We start from the raw sequence: 24,778 nt of genomic DNA, 5'->3' as shown, positions 1-24,778 counted from the left end.
TGAACTGAACAGGATTTTGCTGAGTTCTCCTTGCAAGATAAATGCAGTGAGGGTTTCCCACTCTTCCATCCCCAGCTGAGCCTGTGCACCCCTAAAATACACTGCAATCCTAACACATCAAAGGGAAGGCCTGGGTCACACTTCTTAATATCAATCCCCATGGATCAATAGCAGAAGCATTTCATTCATGCTGATTCGATTACGTGTTAGTTAGTATTGCAGTGAAATATTGTACAACAAGTTTTAATCTCCACTAAGTCTTTCTCATACCAGGAGGTGGGGGAAGGGAGAGGAAGATGTGTGAACTGTGTGTGAATTTTAACAGGTAAATTGCCCATCAGGGAATAAAGAGAGGTGCCAGCCAGCAGTGGTTCTGGCTCTGGCCTTCTCTCATCTGTTTTAAAGTTTGGGTGGAGACTTGATATGCATTGTCAGGACTGTTTTTCTCCTTAGGGTCTGTTACACATACACACACCCTCACACCATTGCCCATTAACCCCTCCTAATGCATGACTACGAGTATGAGAACAGAAAATAGATTGTGGGTGGATGTTCTTAAAATCACAACCTGTCCAAGCTAGCATGGTGGCCTTGGAAAAGCAGGGAGGGGAATCAGGAGAAAAACATTTTCCAGTTAAAAAAGAAACTACCTTGTCAATACTAAAAACAAGGGCCATCTCAGTGTCTACCAAAGAGCATGTGCTGAGCCTCCTCCCAGAGCCGTGCTGCCTGGAAGTGGCCAGGCCACAGCACACGGGAGCTCCTAAACACACACCTGCGTCTCACGGCGAGACAGTCCAGGACAGCTCTCCATTTCAAGAGGGGCTCAGACTTGGCACCAGAGCTACAAGTGCATGTGCGCACGGGGGCAGTGGGAGGAGTGGCAACGGGACGGGGACAATCCGGGTCCCCGAATCAATATGAAACCCCCTCATATGAATTACTTGGTGCCAGCAGGGTACAATAAAGTCACACCCTAGAGGTGGTGGCAGATGACGAAAATGGTGGTGACAGAGACGACCATCGTGTATTGAGCACAAACCATGGGTTAGGCCCTGGGCTATAAGCCCTTCTTTAAATTTCTTCCTCAGGCCTCACAACAACCTATAAGGCAGCTACTAGAATGATTTCCACTTAAAGAAACAGAGATTCAGAAAGGAAAGAGCCCAAAGTCTCAAAAAGCTAACAAAGTGAGCAAAGAGACTCAGGGATGGAAGTTCTAGCGGGGGGAGCCCAGCGTGAGGGACCCCAGGAACGGCTTCGACGGCCTCTAACCCCACATCCTCGATTTAGAGCAGAGGAGACAGGCCTTGATCAAAGTTATTCTGCTGGTGAGTGGCTGAGCTGAGCTAGGACCTGCGAGCCCAGAGAGGGTCAGGAGAAAGGCTAGTGGAAAGTCTGGGGAGTAACTGGTATCCCTCTCCAGCTTTTTTTTACTTCCGCTGAGTTTTAGTGAAGAAAGAGAGTGACCTCCCGGTAACAGCTAATATAGGGTTCAATTTGGATTCCTATCGGTAGGACTTAAAAGAAAATATCCACATCAGCCCGCACTTCCTTTTTGTGCGCTGTCTTCCTTTTGCCCTAAGGCAAACCTGGTTCCCTGTTCTGAAACTCTCCAGAGCCCATTTAATTTCCACTAAGAACCGGGCTGTTGGCCTCCGCAAGGCACACTGCTGTCAGTCTCGCCTTCCTAAAACCCACAGCCTTCCCTTCTCGAAACCTGCCACGGCTCCCCAGGACCAATAATTAAAAGCCAAGCTCCTCCACGTCCACCCCCAAGTCTGGAGTGATCTCTCCATGCAGCCTTCCCGGCATTCCCCTCTCCACCCCCTGGGTATCCTAAGCTCTCAGGACAAGGTTTTACTTTCACCTGGAATACTTTTCCTCCCCTGCTCATCGTAGGCGGCAGACAATCTACCTGCCATCTCATTCTCCATTCATCCCTTCAGCCTTACAGACTGAACCCAAATTTGTTCATGGCAACAGTGTGCCTAGCTGATAATGTGATTGCCCCTCCCTGTGGCCACGTGACACACAGTTCTGGGAGATGAGCTAAGGACAGACGTTCCTGGGGGGCAGGGGGGTGGGGATCACTTCCTACACCTAACAGTAAAGCCGAACTAGGAGAAAGTTCTTTGTTCCTCCCTTGTCCTACTTTCTCCATCCTGGAATGCAGCTCTGATGCCTGGAGATGGAGCAGCCACATTCAGACCATGAGATGATAAACCTGGGGTCAAAGACCTACACACTAAGGATTGCAGGGTGGAAAGTTGCAGCCTGAATCCCTGATGGTACAGCTAAAGCATCAGCCGACCCACCCTTTTGTTGTTGTATACAAATAAGCCCCATCTGCTTCAGTTGCTGGTGGCCAGGATTTCTACTGCTAGCATCTGGATGCACTGGTATCTGGTACACCTGCAGACATTGCAATTCTGTCATTCATGGGTCAGTTCAGATGTGACCCCCTCTGGGAAATCCTCCCCCGCTCCCCCAGAATAGAATAATCATGCCCCTCATGGTGCTTTCACAGCAGTTATTTATCTCAATTACAACAACTTATTTAACCCTGGTTGATTTGGCCCAATAAGTGTTTCCCTGTTGGTCTGTTCAAATCCCTTGGGAGTAGAGAAGCACTAGTCCGCTGGCCTCTCCTTAATGCCTGGGACAATGTTTCGCATTGCAAGAGAAGTGCACACTGGCTAAGAGCACATATTTAGAGATCTGGCACTAGTGCTGACTAGCTGTGTGGTCTGAGCAAGTTAGCTAACTTCTCTGTGCCTCTGTTTCCTCATCTACCAAAAGGCTGCAAATAAGAGTACTTATTGGGTTGTTGTGAAGACAAAATAGTTTAATCATAACACTTAGAACAGTCTCTGGACTGTCAAAGTGCTTAATGACTGTGGGCTCTTATTAACATAATTAATATCTGAATTGCTGAATGAATAAATAAATCAAGACATGGCAGCTAAATGAATGAACAAAGGAATGCAACCCAGGTATGTTCTTGTGGATTCAGACCTTCAGGTAATTCCCAGGTCAGGGGACACTCATCCCTCTTTCCTTGCCTTCGTCTGACTATTTATTTATTCGTATATTTATATGGTACCGTGGCTGGGAATTGAACTCTGGACCTCCCATGTGGGAAGCTGGCACTCAACAGCTTGAGCCACATCTGCACCCAGGCCCTTCACTTTTTCATTCTAATTAGCTTCCCATATCTGGAGAGCTGCTGTAGTGGAGTGGTTAAGGCTTTGATGTCAGGCCTGGCTTGGAACACTGATTTCACTTTTCAGTGTGTGGCTTTAGGCAAGTTTCTTCCCCTCTCTGAGCCTGAGTTTCCATAACTATAAACTAGGGATAATAATAATACCTACCTCATAGGATTAGGGTGAGAACTAAATGATACCAGCAGTACTTGGAACAGTTCAAGTGTTAACCGTTTTCAAACACCACCACTATACTTTTTGCCAAATGCACAGCATCCCACCCAATCACATGGCCCTGATGTGGATGAGCCACGTGGGGTGGGGTCACCTTAGAGTATGTCAAGATACCTGGAATTGACATCACGGGAACCCCTTCTTCCAGGCTAACAAACAACTGCGGCATTTTAATTTTGTCCCTTCAAACCGGGGTTAGTTACATCTGATTTGCCTTAAAACCTTGGCCTCCTGAATGTTCCCCTTAAGAGCTGTTCACTTCAGGTGGGTTAGTAGCGGACCATCAAAACTGGTTAAAAGGCAAGTTTCACGTGCACAGAACAATCAAGCAGCCCTTAGGCAACAGTATTTCCACAGACCACAAGCCAGGTAATTGTCACTGACACGTCAATTTTACTTTTTCCTCCACTCTGACCTTAAAAGCAGATGTGTATAGAGCTTTCTATTACTTTCCCTCTTAACTTAAACCAGACCTTTAGGCTAGTCCCATTCAACTACCTGAAGGCTCCATTAATCTATTTTTACTATTAAACATGCCATTTTACAAGATATTTATTCCACTTGGTTGTCATCCAAATGCTGTCTGATATTGCTGCCCTGGGATGGAGCCGCTTAACCTCAGTGCCCGCCTACCTAGAAAATCACCTCTTGACTGAAGTCTTGAAGAGCTCGGAGAACTCACCCCCCGCCACACTCAAGCAAAGGCATTAGTTTCTGTTGTACACGCAAGACCGTATATGAGCGGTGTGTGTCTTAAAAGGGTAACTCCAGGAGGTCTGTGCACCCAAGGGGTGAAGGGTCCGCCATCCTGCCCAGCAGGATCGTCCTGGGAGGGGCTCGCTGGGAGAGAGAACACGTTCATCAGAGAGCAGGTGGGGCATGAAAAGACCTGGTGCTCCCTGGGGCCCCGGCTGGGCAGCAGAGGGGTCCTGGGAAAGTCAGGATTCGTCCCTCCCCTCCTCTGCTCCCAAGCAAACAAAAGGCCTCCAGGAAACGGCCGCATGCCGAGACCCACTGACTTTGAAGCCAATCAATCAGGTGGAAGCATGAGCAAATCACAACTTGGCTTCCCCCATCAAGTTTTCTCCCCAGCCCAACAAACCACCCTCCTCCGCCTCCCGAGCTCCGCACAGCCACGAAGCCAAGGGGACCGTCCTGTGATGCTCGCCGCTTTCCAACTTTCCGCTCCTCTCCGTCTCCGCCGCCTCCCGCACAGCGGCTGGGAAGAGGGCAAGTTTGCAAAGCCGAGGATCCCGAGTGCCCGGGAAGCCACAAAGAAGCTGCCACCCCAACAGAGATTAACCTCCCGAGGGGCAGAGCACAGGCGCCCGCCGCAGTTCGGGGGCGAGCGTGGGCCGGGGCGGCCAGAGGCCGGCCGCCGGCGTGGGCGCGCCCCTGTCCCCACGCGGGATCCCCGGCACCTGAGCGGGGCGCGGGGACAGCGCCGCGCTCCCGCCCGGCCCCCGGCGGCTCGCTCGGGCGGCCGCCCGCGCCGCGCGCCCTGCTGCCTGCCGCCACCGGGAGCGACGAGCGGCGAGGCGGCTTCAGCCCACGGCGTCATGCTTCCTGCCACCACATTACGGCGAATCGTCACCGGGAGAGGGGAGCAGCGCCGAGAGGGGGAGGGAGGGGAGCGAACCCACGCCGCCCCCCGGCAGCCCAGAGCCGAGGAGACGGGGCCACGGCCCGGTGGAGTCCCCGCGGGACCTGCCCGGTTTGCACCGGGCGCCGCGGGGTGGCCAAGGCGAGGTGGGGGAGACGGCCGCGAAATAAATAAATAAACACGGAGTCGGGTCTACGTAACGCCCTGTCGAAAGCGGACGCCATATTTTTTTGTGGCTTATGTCGACATAGGGAAACGTAGACATGTTTTTCCTCCTCCTCCTCGGTCTGGCTCCCGTGTACCCAAACTTGTAATCAAAACTCTTAAAAAAAAAATCCCTTCCCCCCCGTAGCCTCTCATTTCTTACCACTCGCAAAAAGGGCCGGCACCCCCCCCTTTCCCACCCCCACCCCCCATCACCACCCCGGCGACGTCCCATTAACAGCACCTTTTCCGGAGCCGCGGCGGCGGCCACCGCGGTGGGAAAGTTGGGACTGGAGTGGCCGGCGCGGGGCGAGCGGGGCGCGGGGCGGGCGGCGGCGGGCGGGGGGTGCTCCGCGCCGAGGCGAAGTTTCTTACCTGCGCCGGGGCTGGGGACGCGGGGACCCGGGCTGGGAACGCGGAGACGCGGCTCGGGCGTTCCAAAATGGAACTCTGCTGGCTCCCCCCACCCACTCCCCACTCCCCAGCGGGCGCCCGGCTCGGGCTCCGTGGGAAAGAGGGGGGAAAGCCGGCCTGCCAGACACACCGACAGAAGCAGCCCCACGCGGGGATGGGTGGCCAAAATTTTTCAAAGAAAAAAAAAAAAAAGAAGGGGGTAAAAAAAAAGGGGAAAAAATGCCTCGATCAGTGGGGAATCTACGCCAAAACCCACATGATCTGTAACGTCAGCATGCGTATTTGCATACGATACCACCACCCGAGCTGCCACCCGGGCTCGGGTTCCGCAGAAAGTTACAAAGTGAAATTCGGCCCCCTCCGGAGACGCCGGCGAAATGTCATTTTCAGGCGGGAGTCGGGGGCGAGGATAGCCCCAAAGACACTGGTTACTAGCCCAGGGGAGTCGGGGGTGGGCAGTAAATAACTTAAAAGTCTGAGCCCAGTAACGGACTCGGTGGAATTTCTGCCAGAAGAGGAGGGGGAGGCGCGAGCGAGCTCATTGAATATTAAGCACGACCCGGCGCGGCGGCGGCGGCCGAGCCCTCCCGGTGCAATACCCATTTTCTTTATGAAAAGTTCAAGGTGTCACTGATGAGCTCGACAAACTGTTGATCCGGACCACGTGGAGTGGCGGACCGACGCACGGCCGGGCACTACTGATCGCCCCGCGGCGGCTGCGGCCGGGACCCCGCGTCTCCCCCGCAGCGCGAGGGGCTGAGCGCGGGTGGGGCAGCCACGCGCCCCGGGGCGCTGCGTGCGCCTACGCCCCTTTTAGGGACCAGGAATATACTTTTTTTTTTCTTCTTTAACTGGGTCAGTTTTACTCCTGGAACTGGAATGAGAGGGCTGGGGAGGAGAAGGGGAAGAAGGAACCCGCATTTATGTAACGACTTGACATTAGATGGCTTTTGGAGTGGCGACACTGGGATTTCCGCTCGCGCAGGGTGGGAGGCTGGCTAAGGATCGTCAAACTTTTTCCTTAAGCACCAGTAAACAGACGCCCCAGGAGCAGACTTAAACTCTTCCCGGCCGGCGGTCGCTGGGATTCTCAGACTCGGAGCAATGCACACCCGTGTGGTGCTCGCAGGGAAGTCCCTCGCAGGGAAAGGCGAGGCACTTTCGTAATTGGGATCAGGGCGTTCCCGGCGGGAGGAGGCCTCTAACCGCGGTCGCCCCCAGCTCCCCTCCGGCTCTTTAGAGCCCGACGGGCCGGGGATCTCGCTTCTCTTCGCCTGCGCCCTCGGGCAGCCGTGAACGGGCGTCCCCCGCGCGGCGCTGTGGCCACTGGTTCCGCTAGGGAGCTCGAAGGGATTCGGATCGCCGGGGAGGCTTGGGGACCCCGGGGGGCCACCTGTCCGCGGCGCGCGTTCCTGCTGGGGGGGAGGGGGGGGACAGGGACGGGGGGCCGGGTTTCCTCCTTGGCTGGCATCTCGACGCTTCGGCATCTGGGAAGGGTGGGCTGGGCGCACGCGCCTACGGCCCCAGACGGGACGCGGGGAAGCGGCCCGGGTCCAGCTTTGACACTAGGAGCGCCGAGAGAAAACAAAGGGAGCCTGGGGCGGGGGGCGTCTGCGGAGTCCCCGCCGGCCTCAAGGATTAGCGGGCGCCGAGCTTCGGGGCTTCCCGGCCAGCCTCGGCTCCCGGGAATTAGAACGAACTCTAGCGGTGGTTTGCGACTCGGCTCTGGGCGCGATGGCAGCAACAGGTGGCCGTGTGCCGCGGAGTGTCCAGCGGCGAGGACTGGCTCTGCGTGCTAACTGCGTGGCCAACACGCTGGCTGACCTCTGGCTTTCTGGAGGAGAAGGAAGTAGACAAAGGCTTCCCTAAGTTCTTCCCTAGAGCTCAACTCCCATTTCTCTAACCTAACCCCGTGGCTCCTCAGAAATTTCAAAAAGAAAAAGAGCTGGTATGCAAAACTTTCTCACTGGCCTGCACCTGTCTGTTCAGTTGCTGCTGATGGAGGGTCTGTTTGTTGATCAGCGCATAGAAGGAGGTCCCAGCCTGGAAAGAGATCACTGAGTGATGCACACAGACCCTGGCGCCAGCCCCAACCCCCTTTTTAATAAGTACAGTCCTCAGTCTGTTTCCATGGAAATCAGGAAACCTTAAGGAAGCTATTTCAATTTTGAGACTGCACTTCCTCTTGATGGTCAATTAAGAGGGAATTCTGGTAAGTCCAGGTAGCCCCACCTCATTGCCACCTGCCTCTGGCTTGGTGGGAGATTAGTAGAGTAGGAAAGGTGAAGGGAGCAGCAGCTCTGGAGTTCCCGTGTCTTCAGGGCAGTTGTATTTTGTGAACACTGGATGTTTCTGATGTGTCATGGTGTCTTTCAGTTATTCAAAGCTTAGCATGGACTGAATTTTCACCATATAAACAGCAAGAATTAATGTGAATTTGGCATTGCAAGCTATGATCCCAGCTTGCTTTATGTGAAGGTAGAGTAGGCAGACCCTTTTCTGATTATTGGAATCAATAATTATAAGGGTTTTATTGAGAGATTTATATGTAAATGCCAGTTACTATTTCATCTTTACTATAACCCTATCAAGCAGCAGTGGGGTTTTTAAAATTTGTTTGTTTTGTTTGTTTGTCTCAGAGTTCCTTTAAACTCTTAAAAAAGCTTTTGAGGACCTCAAATAGCTTTTGTTTATGTGAGTTATGTAAATTGATACTTACCATATTAGAAGTTAAATTGAAAAAATTTTAAATGCAAGCTTTCATAAGCACACTTTCTATCAACTTTGGAGCAAGGATGTCATTTCATCGTGCAGCATTTGGAAAGTTTTACATTTGTGAGAATGAGAGTGTAAAGGACAAAATCTTTGCATTATGAAAATCATTTTGACTTTGAGGATTCCCTGAAAAAGGGTCTTGGACACCTCCAAGGTCCCTGGACCACACTGTGAAAACCACTGTGAAGGTAAATTATATGATTAATCCCATACTACAGATGAGGAAACTGAAGTTCAGAGATTTTTACTGCCTTGATCAAAGCAAGTGGAGGAAACTAGGATTTAAACCGGGTTCATTAGAGGCCGGTCCCAGAGTCACACAATTCTGCCTTTCTGTTAACCTAAGTCCCAGCCTAGAGCAGCCTCAGTGCTTTCCCAAAGCTACTTGTATTAACAGCAGTCACGTTCTGAGTCCCTGCTAAGCATGAGCCTTGTGCCAACCTCCATACCCATTACCTTCCCCAGTCCTCAAAGCGTCCTACCCTGCAGGCATTCTTCCCCATTTTACAGGTGACAGGACTGCAGTGCAGGAGGTTTAGAAGTTTCTCCAAAGCCACACAACCAATAAGTAGTAGAACAGGAATTCTTTGGTGGCTTCAGAACCAAGGAAGGACAAGTGTCCATCCATCATCGCGTTTTCTAGAGGCTTCAGATAAAGAAAAGCAGCTTTATACTATGTTGAGAACCAGGCCTGTCTGCGAAGTCTTCATAATTTAGAAATGGCAGGAGGAGAAAAAATAAAAGACACAGTGCTCTTCTTGAAGAGCCCCCAGTTTAATGGGGGTGGCAAGACAACAGATCCATACTGGTTTATGAACACAAAGGAGACATGGCAGGGGCAGCAAGGATTTGCAAACATGTGGCTTTTCAGGATTGCTCTTTCAGCGTCTGACTCCTGTATGTGCATACTAAGTAAATATTTTTTTGATGAATGAAAAAAATAAAAGAGGAAATACAAAACACAGAGAAGCAAGCAAGAAAAAGGAAACTTTATCAGTCATCCAACCAGGTACTAGTTATAATTTTGATTCAGATACTTCTATATATGTTAAATGTATTTATTTTCAACTATAGAATTCTTAAGTGAAATGAAAATTTGTTAAATCTCAATCCACTAACTATACCTATTATAATGGAAGAGACAGAGTGTGACCTTTTGGAACATTCAAATTGCTTTACTGAATACCAGGAAATGAAAGAAAAAAGGAAACATGTTAGGTGGATGCTGCATCCTTTCATCTCTGTCTCCTTACCCCATGTTTGATATAAACTGTCCAGTGCTTTGATATGAAATCCCACTGCACAGGTAGAATTGGAGCTGGAACTTGATGTTTTCAAGTTCATAGCAGGAGCTTGACTTAGCAGTAACTTGAACTTGCTTAGACTGTAACAGCGTAAAGTATACAAAATGGGGAAAATGCAGAGCTTTTTATTTAGTTGATTTTGTTGTCTGATTTGATCCCTACACCATCCCTGTTAGGTAGGCAAAGCTAATACTATTATCCCCATTTTATAGAGGAGGTTACTGAAGTTTATAAAGGTTAGAATAATGAGTTCAAGTTCACAAACTAAATTCAAAAATATGATTTAAATCCGAGTCTTGTACCTGCAAGACCAGGACTATTTCTATGCCCCTTCTTCATAATTTTCTGTTGTCCTCCGTGGAGACAAAATGTGGCCCATGTCAGATATTGTCTCTCTTTTTTTGAAGAATCTTGGATGAGAATCATCACCTGGCAAGATCTTTCTATCAGGTACTATTTTATATGTACTCATTTATTTGTTCAACTCCCACTAGAATGTTCGCTCACGCAGGCAGGCACCTTGTGTAGTTCACTGCTGTATTCCCATGCATAAACCTGCCTTGTATATTGCAGGTGCACAAAATGTACTTGCTGAATGAATAAACTGCATTTGTCAGTACTCATCTAGTTTTGGGGAACCAATGCGGTTCAAGAGTCTATACATTTTCTGTTTGCCTAGAATGACCCTGGCTGAGCACTGTATTTCCTGGATTGCCGCCTCTGGTTCCTGGGTCTTGTGCCCCGTAAATAAGTGCATGGGCACTCAGTCAGTCTTCACCTGGGTTCCCTGGGTTAGCTCTGCATGGGTCCTCAGGTATCAGTGACTCTAACGTGCTCATTTTACAGGTGGGAAAACCGAGGCTGTGGTCGCGGCGCCAACACTAGAGCCCAAGCTTTCTGACTTCTGGCTTATGTTAATTCCTCTTCAGATTTGCTGATAAGCAACAAAGCCTCAAGCTTACCAGAGAGAAACAGATCTGTCTCCTTGGTAAATACACACATACCTGCACCACCAGGTATTGTAGGGAAAAGTCTTATGAGGGGAGGGGAAGCGACGCGTCTGCTCCAAAGGTATAGCAGGAGGCAGATGGCAAGACATGGTCACTTGGCCTGTGTCCTGGTCTTTAAAATGGGAATTATAATGCCTGCTGGCTTCCCTTATAGAATTTTTGTGATCCTCAAATCAGACAACATGGGTGAATGTGCTTCTTTGCTCTTTATAATGAACTTACACATGTATCATGATGTATACATTTATCTAGTTAATTGGTGCTGACAGTCTAGAGACTGCTGGGGTTTAGATTCTAGCTCCAGCACTTGCTTAATTTCTCCAAAATTCAGAAATTTAGTACCTTATCTATGGCTACTACTTGAGTGCTTTTGCTTCAGGAAAGGAATAAGGAAAACCTTAAGTAAGTAAATACAAAATGAACGAAATAGTGAATAAACAAATTAATTTTTAAAAACCTTACGAATTGGAGCAAATCTCTAGCTTTTCAGTTTTAAAAACCTGTATGCTTAGGGCAACGGAAAGAACCGAGGACATGGACAATAAGTTTGAGACAGAACACGATGAAGAGAAAGGAGGCTTTGCACTGCCACCCCTGCCCTGACTAGAAATGGATTCCTTTGTTTGGGGGGAAGAAGAGAGTTGTAGGGAAAGTAGAGAGAGCCCCTGAGAGAGGATCCTTGCTTCCTGATCTCTGGACGAGCCCTGGGGAGGTGGCAACCTCCACCCCCAAGGCTGCTGGGATCCTGTATCAGGGGCCCTGCTCCCCCCTGGGTGGAGAGGGGGTGGGGAGGCAGCCAGCCTCCAGAGGAAGAGTGGCTGCCTGGTGTGGCAGATGAAAGTCCCTCCTACCCCCATACCCTTCTATAAAGTGGTCTTGTCGCCCTCCTTCAGGAGGTGTGGGGGTTTGTGTCCCCTCTCCTTCAATCTGGACAGACTTGCGGCTGCTTCAACCAAGAGTGTGTGGTGGAAGTGCTTCTGGACGGTAAAAGGCAAGGCTGGTTTTGACCTTGTCTGCGGGAACACTTGAGCTTTGGAGACCTGAGCCACCTTGTAAGAAACTCGAGTCCTAGAGGCTGCAGAGGCACAGCCCCAGGTAAGGTCCGAGGTGACTGCCAGCTTTGATCCCTGGATCCCAGCCTCCAGCCATCAGTTACCCAGAGATAATGGGTTTTCCCAGTGGACACCCCAGAATCATAGGGCAGATACAAGCTCCAGAATCATTGACCAGAAAGAAAATGTTGTTCTTCACTCCTAAATTTGGAGCGGTGAGTGACTCAGTAAAAGTAGCCAGTGTCGGGGGTGAGCTGTGGGAAGCTCCAGAGTCCCCCAGGGGTGGGGGTGGGGGACATTTAGGCAGAATAATGGTTCCCCCAAAGACATCCAGGCCCGAGTACCCAGAACCTGTGAAGATGTCACCATGCATGGCAAAGGGACTTTGCAGCTGTGATTCGGTTAAGGCTCTGATGATGGGGAGATGCGCCTGGATTACCCAGGTGGGCCTAATGTCATTCCAAGGGTCCTTTTAAGAGGGAAGCAGTAGGGTCAGAGTCAGAGAAGGAGATGTGACGATGGAAGGAGGTCGGAGAGCTGTGGTCACGAGCCAAGTGATGCAGGTGGCCTCTAGAGGGTAGGAAAGGACGAACACAAGAACACACAGAGGAAGAATAAGCCCTGTCATTTTTGGATGGAAAGGAGAAGGCTCAAATAGCTGAAGCTAAGGGGAGAGATGAACCAATTTGCCTGTTAGCTTACAGCTGACTTTGGGAAGAGACAGGACAGTCAAGACTGACATAGAAGTTCTAAGAGCTGAAATCAGGCAGAAGTGGAGCAGCTGAGCTTGAGAAGGGACGCCCAGAGGGAAAGGCTGAAACGTTGTCGAGATTGCCCGCCATCTTGCTTCTTCAACATGTGGCAGCTGACTTTGGTGCTCAGCCTTGGTATGGAACTCAATTCTCTGCACCAGGCAAGAACCCAGGGAATTTGTGTGAGTCCCCTTCAGGTGCCCATGCTTAGCTGGTGATGACTGCTGGGTGGATTTACTCAACTGCTCCTAGGTTGTCTAAAATAAGCACTCAAAAAAAAAATAGAGGGTGGAAAAGGTCAGAAATAACTTCTCCCCTAGAGCCTAGAAGGAAGGCAACTTGGCTGACACCTTGATTTTAGCCATTTTCATATTATTTTACGAGACTCTGGATCTCTTTTAAACCTTCTGTTTTTTTTTTTTAAGATTTATTTATTTATGTATTTCTCTCCCCTCTCCCGCCCACCCCAGTTGTCTGTTCTCTGTGTCTATTTGCTGCGTCTTCTTTGTCTGCTTCTGTTGTCATCAGTGGCACAGGGATCTGTGTTTCTTTTTGTTGCGTCATCTTGTTGTGTCAGCTCTCCGTGTGTGCGGCGCCATTCCTGGGCAGGCTGCACTTTCTTTTGCGCTGGGCGGCTCTCCTTACGGGGCGCACTCCTTGCGCGTGGGGCTCCCCTACGCGGGGGACACCCCTGCATGGCAGGGCACTCCTTGCATGCATCAGCACTGCGCATGGGCCAGCTCCACATGGGTCAAGGAGGCCCGGGGTTTGAACCGTGGACCTCCCATGTGATAGACGGACGCCCTAACCACTGGGCCAAGTCCGCCGCCTAAACCTTCTGTTTTAACTGACTTTCCCTGGCCCTTATCTGTCAGGGGAAGTAGGGTGGATGCCGATTTGTTATTGTCAGGTAGGGGTAGAAGTCCAGGTTCTCCACTTGGCCTTGCTTGGCACCTAAGAAAGAAGACTCCTTGTTGCTGCTAGGCAGGGTTGGGAGTTCTGGCTGCACTGACACAACAGTGGCAATGGCCTCATTATCTCTGCGGCAGTCAAACTGTTGACCTGCCTCCCCTCATACCACCTGACATCAGCGGGAACGGGGAGAGGTGCCTCACTCCTGTGGGATGGAGATGAACGTCCAGGTCCCACGGAGGCTGGTGGGGATGAAAATCCTGCCTCCCTCCTTGGCCTTTTCTAACCCCAACCCAGTGGGCGATGGAGGCTCTTCCTTAAGCCTACAAGGATGGGGGTCTAGGTCACTTGGCCTTTGTTGGCACGGGCGGCAGGGGCTCCGCAGTTATTTCTGGGGAGTCTGGCTGGAGTGGAGAGATTATCAGCTAAAAGTTTCCTGTCTTCCTAGGCTGCTTCCTTCCTAGGTCTTTGGCTAGAGAAAGCCAGTCTCTCGTGTTCGCTTTGTTTAGTTTCATTCTGAGCCTGTTGACATTTCCAGCTTCTTCAGCTCCAAGTATTGGACACCTGAGGTCAAAAGACAACCCAGGAAATTTCCCACCATGCCCTTCCTCAGGTCCAGAGGTCCCTAGCCAGCCTGGCTTCTTCTCTCCACCTTTCAGAGTATTCTTCTGTTTGTTGTATATATAATGTCCAGGGTCTACCATTGTACTTCACAGGAGGAATAGAGGAAGTATGTCTACTTCATCTTCCCAGAGGCAGGAGCCCTAAATGATGTGTGTGTGTGTTTTGAAATCCCATTTCCAAAAGACTTTCGTGAGCTCTTTAAGCCCCCTTGATGGTGTTTTGCTATTATTGCCTTATCAAAGGATGCTCAGTTGTTCTTGTGAAGAACACAGTGGGGACATCCTCACTGGCAGGCCTGCCTTAGGAGTACCCTGGATCTTTAAAGGCCACGATTCATTTCCCCTTTGAAGAAATAAAGGAAACATTGCCATCTGGCCACACTGCCACAAGATTTTCTCCCAAGCTTGAATCCCACTTGTTTCATGAAAGTGATACATGCAAAAAGAACAATGAAGAGGGAATCAGGAGATGGGGCTCTGGCAGGGGCGTGCTGAGTGTCCTCAGGAAAATTATTTCAACCTTCTGGGCCTCAGTTTCTTCATCTCCAACTCAGGGAAGATGAGGATGGACCAAACTAGTTTCCTAACTTCAGTCGTTTATATAGCACTAGCTTGAGTTTTGCCATGCCAGGCACTGCCTGCTTTTATTATTTACTGAGTATTTTCTCTGAATGAGGAAACTTCCTGTGCCTCTTGGCAGGACCATGGCCATGCTGGCTCTGCAGACCCTGGACCAGCCCCCTGGGAGGCCTGCCCATGCCCTCTGTTCCAGCTCACCAGTGCGGTGCCCCTGGCTGCTGGTTCCCTCCCTTTTTCTGCCCTTTGATTCTTTTCCACCAGCTTGTATTGCATTCAGATACTGAGAACTCCATTGGGGCTGAGCGTGGTGGCCTCAGGTGCATTTTGTTCTTTAGGCTGCCAGGGTCTTCTGCTGGGCCACGAGCAGCTCATGCTTTCTATGTACCCTTCCCCTGCTTCTTGGATCCAGGGCTGATGTATTGGACCTGGGTGCCTGGCTTCTACCACCTATGGTCCCTCAGGATCTGGGGGCACCATCCTGCCTCTCTGTCTTGTGATTTGCTGTTCCCCTCACTCTGCTCCTGGCTCTCAGCCACCTACCCCCTATGCAGGGGCATGACCCTTGGTGGTGGCTTCTCTGCTCTAAGCTGCAGCACTTCTTGTGCCTCCTGATCCTTGGATGTGCCCAGCTATCTACCTGCCTGGGGTCACCCCCCTGACTGGATTTGAGAGGATGGCCTTCCCTTGGGGCAAGTCATGGGGGAGACCCTGGCTGGTCCAAAGGACACTCCTTCATGAGCAGAGAAGCCCCTTTCAGGTGACAGCTCAGGACGTTCAACATTGCTGCCCTCAACCATCCCTCTCAACTCATTTCAAGTATATGTCAAGCAGGGAACTCTGGACTGCCAGATATCTCAGGCCCTTCTTGCTGTGACTGAATAGCTGAGGCCTGCTTCCCTCTTGCATGTAATTTGGAGGCTGCAGAATGAAGCTTAGAAATATTTAAATTCCAAAGGCAGAATTGCAGGGTTCACAACAGTTCTAGTAGGAAGAGAAGGATGTCAAGGCATAGCCTTCATACTGAGAGGAAGGAAAAAGAAGAGAGAAGGGAGACAATCATTTACCAAGTGTCCTCGATGTGCTAAGTAATATGCTGCATATTTGTCCCCCCACCCACCTGAACTGGCTCTCATGTCATTGTTATTTTTGTTTAGCAAACCATCTCCTAAAGGAAGAGCACTTTCACAGTCTCTGTCTGGCAGGAACTCCCAGACATTATTTGGTTCACCTCCAGTCTTTATTAGGGGCTCCCTCTCACCAAACAGGCCTCCCTGCCCCAGGAAGGAATAGTTAGAGGGGAAGAATTTTCTCTTCTGAGGTAGCTAGAGGGGCTTGCCTTTTTCTGTCTTCAGGACTCATCTTTTAGACGCTGCTGCCGCTAACTATTTTTGGTGGGGAGGGAAAGATCAGAAACCCCATTGTGGACTTGTTGAGTGTGAAGTGAGGGGCTCTTGAGACACCTGGAAAGAACTGTCCAAGAGATTATTGACTACGCAGTTCTCGGGTTACTAAAATGGCAGCTCTTGTCTGTGGGAGACAAGAGCCAGGGCCATTCACCCTTACACTGCCCCCCTCTCCTGCCTTCCTGTGATGCCCAAGCTCTGCTCTGGTCCATGATTCCAGACTCCTTAAGAGATAGGCTTTTGTGGGAAGCAGATGTGGCTCAAGCAATTGGGCTCCCATCTACCATATAGGAGGTGCAGGGTTTGATGTCCAGGGCCTCCTGGTGAAGGCAAGATGGTCCGTGTGGCGAGCTGGCCGATGCAGAGTGGTGGCCTGCATGGAGTGCTGACCCATGTGGAGTGCTGCCCTGCACAGGAGTGCTGGCCCACATGGAGAGCTGGTGCAGCAAGAAGACACAACAAAAGGAGACACAGAGGAGAGACAATAAGAGGTGCAGTGGATCAGGGAGCTGAGGTGGTACAAGAGAATGGTTGCCTCTCTCCCACTCCAGAAGGTCCCAGGATCAGTTCTTGGAGCCACCTAATGAAAATACAAGCATACACAAAAGAACACACAGCGAATGGAAACAGAAAGCAGAACATGGGAGAGGGGGGCGGTGGGGAGGAAGGGGGAGAAATAAAATGAATAAATCTTAAAAAAAAAAAAAAGAGATAGGCTTTTGTGCCCCGCCTCAGGGTGACTGTGAGCCAATGGGTTGCCTCCTATTTCAATAAAAACTTAAATGGGTTGCTTGCTTTAGAACAGGACTGCCCAATAGAAATATAATGAGACCACATGCATATTTTTAAATTAATTTCCCAGCACCAAGAAAGCACAAGGAAATAAGTGAAATTATTTTTAATACTCTATTACATTTAACCCAATATATCCAAAATTCTATAATTTCAGCAGGTAATCAATTAAAAACTACTGAGATATTTTACATTGATTTTCCCCCCATTCTAAATCTGATATGTATTTTACATTTTCAGCACATCCCAATTTGCAATAGTCATATTCAAGTGCTCAGGAGTGACATGTAGCTACCATATTGGATAGCTCAGTTCTAGAAGGAATGTGTTACCCTGAATTCCCTGAAATGCAAACACTGACAAATGCAGATACGTTTCATGATGATAATAATGAAGGCAAAGGGGAGGAGCCAAGTGAGGGAGAAGGGCTGAACTGGGCTGATGCATTGCCCAGTCGTCTTTGCTCGGGGAGTGGATTGGGAAGCAGAAGGTGCTAGGAAGGTGTTCCTTGCTATCTGAAGATCTCTGGGATCACCAGAGAAAGCTCTAGCTTACAAATACATCTCTTCAGGGCCTCAGACTGCCTCCAGCATGGCCAGTGTACTTGTTTCGGCCTAGGGGGAGATTCTGTTCAGCGGCAGTGGCCAGGCGACTTATCTGAAGCTCAGGTTGGTGGCAGGACCCACCGTCGTGTTCCAGCCCCTTAGCCAGAGGCCAGCGGCTCCTCTGAGATGCCTCCCCCTTCTAACTCTGCAATTACTCGTGCTGCTATTCCTCCTACATCTCTTGGGAATCTCTTCCCTTCTGTCCATCTCCACTGTTGCCAAACTTGTCCATCATCATCTCTCTTAGGTATTTCTGCAGTAGCCTCCTGTGTGGCCTCCCAGACTGCTGTCTTTGTTGTGCAGATTCCTAACTCCACTCCACAGCTGGAGAGCTCTTTCTAAAATACAAACTTGAGCAGTTCATTGTCCTGACACGACTCCTATACCAGTTAGCATCTGCTGTATCACAAACCACCCCAAAATTTAGTGGTGGAAAACAGCAATGATTAATTTAGTTCATGATTCTTTAGGTCAGCAATTTGGGCTGGGCTCAGCCATCATTTCCTCCAAGAAACCGTTCCTGGTTCCCCAGCCCAGGTGGGGAATCCTGCCCACGTGCTCCTCTAGTCTTTCCTGGTCAGGCTTTAGTGGCTCCCATAAGCTGAGCACCTTGAGGACAGGTTCTTTGGCTTGTTCCACTTTGCATCTCCGGCACCTCCCATAGCCCCGGGCACCTACTAGGGGCTCAGTAGGTACTGGATTTGCTGGGTCTCATTCCAGGGTTTAGTCAGGGGTCCTTTGAGGCCTCAATCGCAGCCCTGAAGGGATGGTCATGGCAGCCTTATGCATTAAATGTGCCACCTAATCCAGATTCTGATAATATGTCCCATTCTGACAGTGGGCCAGTTGAGGAGAATCTCCAAGCATAGATGCCACAGGCTAGTATAGTCTGTGGTTGTTCACTTTCCCCAGACTGTACAGCGGAAGTCTGTTGGTTCATTTGAATATTTCTAGGCATGGCTCTCCTCCTTCCCTTTAGTTCTAGGCACTTAACAACAACAACAACAAGAATAATAAAACAACAAGCCTCTCTTATTCCCAGACGTTTTGGACCAGATGTTTAACATCATTGCTTTCCCTTTAACACCCCTCTGTCTCCCCCTTCCTGAGACAAAAATGTTGCTTGCCAGCACAGCTACTCTTTAGATGGAATTGAATTAAAATTAATCTCCTTTGGAGCACTTGTGAGAACTTCATGACACCCCTTGTGGTAATCAGATATCTCCTGGGGGATTCAGCAAAACTGGGGATTAGCTACCCAGTGCCGCCCGCCCCTCTCCTATCCCCTCCTGCAACACAACCCCTTAGCAACTCCAGACTTCTGACCCCTAGCTCAGTGGTTCCTGGGAGGGTAGGGAAGGTGGTTTAGTGCATCCAAGCTGGGGCGGCAGCTAGCTGGGACTCCTGTTTTCTCCGTCTCCCTCACCAACTGCCTGCCTAAAATGCTCATTACACTGTTTTGAATGGCCTAACATCGTAAGGGCAGCATTCCTACCTGTTCTGTTCATTTGCATCCCCGAGCACTTAGTGGCTGGCTCTGGCATATAGCAAGCCTTCAGTAAATAGTTGTTGAATGAATGCATTTCATAGTTTTCCTTATCGCACTCCAAGTTCCATTAAGCAGGCGCCATTTCTGTATCATTGGGTCTCCAATTATTAATACAGTACTGGGCACATAATATCAGATCAATGAATACCTGTTAAACCGAGCTGCTCCTAGGAACTTCCTTACTATTCTTTAAGGGAGATGCCATGCTCTCTTGGTTGGGGATGGAGGTTTAGAGTTTTGCAGTCCTGAGTGTGAATACTGACTCGGTCATACTCTTTCTGGGGATCTTGTGACAAGTACTTTAACTCTTGGACCTTCTGTTTCCTCTGGGAAAGAGGAATAACAATACCTATTTGGTTATTTCAGTTCACAGTGTGGTTGAGAGGGTTCGAATGACAGCACATAGCACTGAATAAACGGTTGTTCTTCTTGTGGTGGTTGTTGACATTGTGCCTAGCTTCTGTCTCTGGTGCAGATGGTCATGACTGGACCACTCTGCTGGGTGCTGGGTGGAAAGGTGAGTGTGATGCACTGCAGAGCGCTGGACAGCACCTGGGTGATGGCATGTAGGCGGCACGCCACTGTGGAACTTGCAGGAGTGCTCTGAGGGTGTTGATTGCACAAAAGCCCAGTGGAAATCCTGATTGGTCCTTATTGGGACTGCATTGAATCAATGGCATGGAATGGCATTACAGGCTGATGGGAAGCATAGGTTGATAGTCACACAGGACTTCAAGAAAAAATGAATGGATCATTGCATGATAAATGACCCTCAGTCTTCACATCTCCCCAAAGGCTTGAACGGATAGAAGGTAAAGCATAGTGGCTAAGAACCTGAGCTCTCCACCAGACCTCCTGGAATAGGAGCCTGACTCCTCTACTTACTAGTTGTGTGGTTTGGGGCAACTTGCATGACCTCTCTGGGTTTCTTTGTCTTCATCTGTGAAATGGGTATCATAGTAGCTATCATGTAATGCCGATTGTTAGAGTTAAATGGAAGATGCCATATAAAGAGCTTAAAGCAACACTGTGGTGGTTTGAAACTACGTACCCCAGAGAAACATGTTATTAAATCTAGTCTATCCCATGGGGGTGACGCTATTGTAAAGACCTTTTGATGAGGTGGCTTCAGTTAAGGTATGGCCCTACTCAGTCGGGACGGGTCTTAATCCTATTCCTGGAGTCCTTTATAAGCAAGATGGAATTCAGACAGATAGAGAAAAAGCCACAGGAAGCAAAAAGCTGAAAGTCACTGGAACCCAGAAGAGAAGGGATAGGCCAGGAGAGGCCGCTACCTGCATTGCCATGTGACAGAGGAGGCCAGGACCAAGGAGCACTGGCAGCCAGCCCCAGAGCGCCGCAGTCTTTGGGAAGGAAGTAACACCTTGATGATGCCTTGATTTGATCTTTGTCCTAGCCTCAACGCTGTGACCTAATCAATTCTTTTTTAAGCCAACCCATTTCATGGTATTTGCTTGAGCAGCCAAGGAAACTAAAACAAATACCTGGCATGCAGTAGAAACACAATACACGTTAGTGACCATTTTCAGATAATCCTGGCTGTTTTATCTTTCTCACAGATGTTATTCTACAGTTAAATTTGTGGCTTCCCTCTCACCTGTCCTCAGGTTTCCTGACTTGGCTAGTTGTCAGGCACAAAGATGGACCCCAGTATGCCCCTGGGGTCTGCCATCACAGTGTGGGGGGAGGATGACCGCAACCCAGGATGGTTCCCGATGACCACTGAGTTGTATTTATCACCTAGCCCTGGGCTTGCTTGAAATATGCCACCAATACATATCTGTGATGCCACTGGGGTCTCAGTCACCTGGAGACTGAAGTTTCCCTCTGCTGTTGTTGTAAAGGGTCCCAGAATTGTAGGATGTTAGAGCTGATGTCAGAACCACAAAAACATGTTTTCTTTTTAGGAGGTACCAGGAATTGAACCTAAGCCTTTGTACCTGCAAAGCAGGTACTCAACCACGGAGCTACACCCACTCTGCCACGAATACATCCTAAATTTGAGAAGCGGACTTGGCCCAGTGGTTAGGGCATCTGTCTACCACATGGGAGGTCCGCGGTTCAAACCCTGGGCCTCCTTGACCCGTGTGGAGCTGGCCCACGTGCAGTGCTGATGCGCGCAAGGAGTACCATGCCATGCAGGGGTGTCCCCCGCATAGGGGAGCCCCACGCACAAGGAGTGCGCCCTGTAAGGAGAGCCGCCCAGTGTGATAGAAAGTGCAGCCTGCCCAGGAATGGCGCCACACACACTGAGAGCTGACGCAGCAAGATGATGCAACAAAAAGAAACACAGATTCCCGTGCCGCTGACAACAACAGAAGCAGACAAAAACAAGAACATGCAGCAAATGGACACAGAGAACAGACAACTGGGGAGCGGGGGGAAGGGGAGAGACAAAAAAAATCCTAAATTTTACAGACAGAAGTTTTCACAACCATGTCCAAGAGAGGAAATATGGAAAAGGCCCAGCGTTTGTAAGCCCTTCCTAGATTCCTAAAACACTTCTAGAGAATCTCTCTCCTGTCTCTTTACTCATCTCCCTTTACAATATTATATCCTACTCAGATTATACAAATCCTCCTAACTGGTCTTCCTGCTTGTTTCTTTGGGCCCCTCTAATCCATTCTTTAGAGCAGGGATTATCAAACTTTTCCTATAAAGGCCCAGATTGTAAATATTTTAGGCTTTACAGGCCAGATGGTGTCTGTTTCAACTATTGAACTCAGCTGCTGTCTCACAAAAGCAGTCACAGAGAATACATCAATGAACGGGTGTGGTTCTGTCTCAATAAAGCTTTATTTATGGGTGCTGAAACCTGAATTTCATATAATTTTCACATGCCATGAAATATTATTCCTCTTTTTGAGTTCTGTAAACCATTTAAAACAACAACAAAAAAACATTCTTAGCTTGTGGGCAAAAATCAGGCAGCTGCCTGGGTTTGGCCCAGGGGCCTTAGTTTGCCTGCCCTTATTTAGAGGAATTTTTCAGAAATGCACTCTAGCTATTACGCAGCAGTTGCTAAGTCATCTGCTGAGTGTGAGAGGTGCCAGGCCCCGAGCGAAGAGCTTGTGGTGGGGTTGCACTTACACTTGGGAACAGTGTGGAAGTGCCCGGTGGCCTGCCCCAGGCCCCCTAGCCAGGAAGTGGGGAACCTACTCCCTAAACTGTATCTCTTTCCAGTCTCCCCCTGGCTTGCTGCTCCCCAGCCACTGGGGTGGCTTTTCGGTTCCTTAAACCCCCCAACTTCACTTCTGGCTCAGGAATTTCACGCCTTCCACCTCCCTCTGCTCTTGGCCAGGCCAATGCCTGTTTAACCCTCTGGGTCTGAACTTAAGTATCACTTTCTCAGACCCAGACGTCGGATAAAAAATTAGGTCCCGGCAGGGTCCTTTCTCAGAGCCAGCTCTCTCCGGCTGCAGTAGTCATCGCAGCACGTGACTGCATGGCTGTGGCTTTAGCTGTTTCATGTCAGCCCTCCCTCCAGACCAGGGGTTCTTAACCTTTTTTGTTCCACGGACCCCTCTCCCAGTCAGGTGAAACCAAGGACCTCTTACTAGGTCCACACTATACTGTATACTATTTAATACGTATATCACACCTGCACCAACGTGTCCCCCAGGAATGATTTTTTTTGAATTTCAATTCAAGCTCACGGAGCCCTGGTTAAGAACCCCTGCCCTAGACTGTAAGCTGGTAGCGTGGTGAGCATGCGTGCTGGACCTACTTTGCTAACGCACAGTGGCGAGCCCGTGCCTGGCCCGAGTGAGTGCTCAGCAGATATCTGGAGAATGAGTAAGCAAACACGCTTTGTCACTTGATCCTCTCAACATGCCTGGGAGGTTGCTGTCATGATTCCCCCTCCCCTGCCCCCTTTATTGAGGAAACCTGGATTCAGAAACATCAAGTGGCTTTTCCAAAGTGTCAGAAACAGGAATCAAATTCAAGGCCTCTGATGCCACACACCGTGTTTTTATTGATGTACCACAAACACCCCCTATGGTTATTCATACACACACATTTAATTTATGTTGGTGTGCTTACCTCTGTTGGCGTCCCAGGGCTGCATAACAAAGTGCCATAAATTTGGGAGCCCCACGCGCAAGGAGTGCGCCCATGAGGAAAGCCGCCCAGCACGAAAAGAAAGAGCAGCCTGCCCAGGAATGGCGCCGCCCACACTTCCCGTGCCGCTGACGACAACAGAAGCGGACAAAGAAACAAGACACAGCAAATAGACACCAAGAACAGACAACCAGGGGAGGGGGGGGAATTAAATAAATAAATAAATCTTTAAAAAAAAAAAAATTTGGTGTCTTAAAACAATAGAAATTTATTCCCTCACAGTTCTGGAGTCAAGAAGTCTGAAATTGAGGTGTCAGCAGGGCCACGCTCTCTCTGGGTTTTGGGCGGGGGTGGGGGTCATTGTTTCCGTGCCTCTCTGCTAGCTATGGTGGTTACTGGCAGTTGTTGGAGTTCCTTGGGTAGCAGTCGCCTCTGTCTTCACACGGCGTCCTCCTGTGTGCCTGTGTCTGTGTCCAGATTTCCCTCTGCTTGTAAGGACGCCAGTCAGCTGGGATTCAGGACCCATTCTAATCTAGTATGACCTGACCTCAACTTGGTTATATCTGCAAAGACACTATTTCCAAATCGGGTCACATTTAAGAGATTCTGGGTGGTCATGATTTTGGCAGGACACTTTTCAACCTAGTGCAGGGTCCAAATTCAGAAGGTACATAATGGGATAGAGCAAGAAGTTTCTCTCCCTCTCCTGTCGCCCAGCCTCTTGGGCTCCTGTCTAGAGAAACCAAGGGTGCCAGTATTCTTGTGTACCCCTCCAGAGAAAGTATGTGCGTGTACCAAAAACCCCACATAGATTTGTTCTCCTCCCTCTCCATATTAGACACAAGCCACAACGTAACACGCATGCCATTCTAGCTTGTTCCATTTCACAATATGTTGTAGAGATCATCCCATATCTCTCTAGATAGAGCTTCCTCATTCTTTTTTTTTAATGGCTGCAGACTATTTCATTGTATGTGTATTACACAATTCATTTAACCGTTACCCAACGATAGACATTTGGGCTGCTTCCTTATTTTTTGCCATTATGAATAGTGAGTAACTTTGTACCTACGTTAACTCACATGTGTGCAAGTATATCTGAAGGATAAAATTCTGGAAGTGGAACTGCTGGGGTAGTGCCATAACCATTCCTCTATTAAAAGTCTGTCTTTTCAGAAGCTGAAAAGGGAGCTGACATCCCATTGCTACAATTCATGGTGAACAGGACATGTGGTCCATGGTAATTCAGTTCACTGTCTAGAGAGAAGCTGGTGGTGAGAGCTCCCTTTCTAATGGGAACTGAGGAGCAACCAAACACACACTTCCTCCAATAGCTTTGCCTCCATCTTGCCTCTTCAATACTCTTCTCCTGTGCATTAAATCTTTGAAAGGCAGGCAGCAATGTATGGTAGAATCAGTCCAGGAGGAATCATAGCCTGAATCAGGTCCTAGCTTGGCAACTTAGAAGCTGTGTGACCTAGGAAAATTACTTACCCTACCTGAGCTTCAATATCTGCTCCTATACAATAAGACTAATAATTTCACCCAACTCAAAGGATGGTTGTAAGGATTAAATAAGCTGATACATGAAATATAGTAAGGGTCAATATCTGTTAGCTATTATTATAACTAGCTTTGATGTCATAGAATCCCAAATGGAAAAATTTGAATGGACTTT

At 49.3% G+C, this 24,778-nt stretch overlaps 1 protein-coding gene across 5 annotated transcripts in view; it reads right to left on the bottom strand.

Moving 5' to 3' along the window:
• The window catches only part of ZHX2 (zinc fingers and homeoboxes 2), a 158,387-nt gene extending 152,231 nt beyond the window's left edge, over positions 1 to 6,156 (bottom strand). Inside the window, exon 1 of one of the 5 annotated variants that reach the window (XM_058275969.2) lies at positions 5,623 to 6,156. The gene's annotated coding sequence lies outside the window, so the exon portion shown is untranslated. The remainder of the gene's footprint in view (positions 1 to 5,622) is intronic. The other 4 variants (XM_004482101.5, XM_058275970.2, XM_004482100.5 and 1 more) reach the window with 4 other exon arrangements.
• Positions 6,157 to 24,778: the final 18,622 nt, after the last annotated feature.

This window comes from Dasypus novemcinctus, chromosome 14 (genome assembly GCF_030445035.2).
Source record: "Dasypus novemcinctus isolate mDasNov1 chromosome 14, mDasNov1.1.hap2, whole genome shotgun sequence".
In the NCBI taxonomy this organism is placed as follows: Eukaryota; Metazoa; Chordata; class Mammalia; order Cingulata; family Dasypodidae; genus Dasypus; species Dasypus novemcinctus.
The sequence above is the reverse complement of the archived record's forward strand: the minus strand, read 5'-3'. Positions and strand labels throughout refer to the sequence as shown.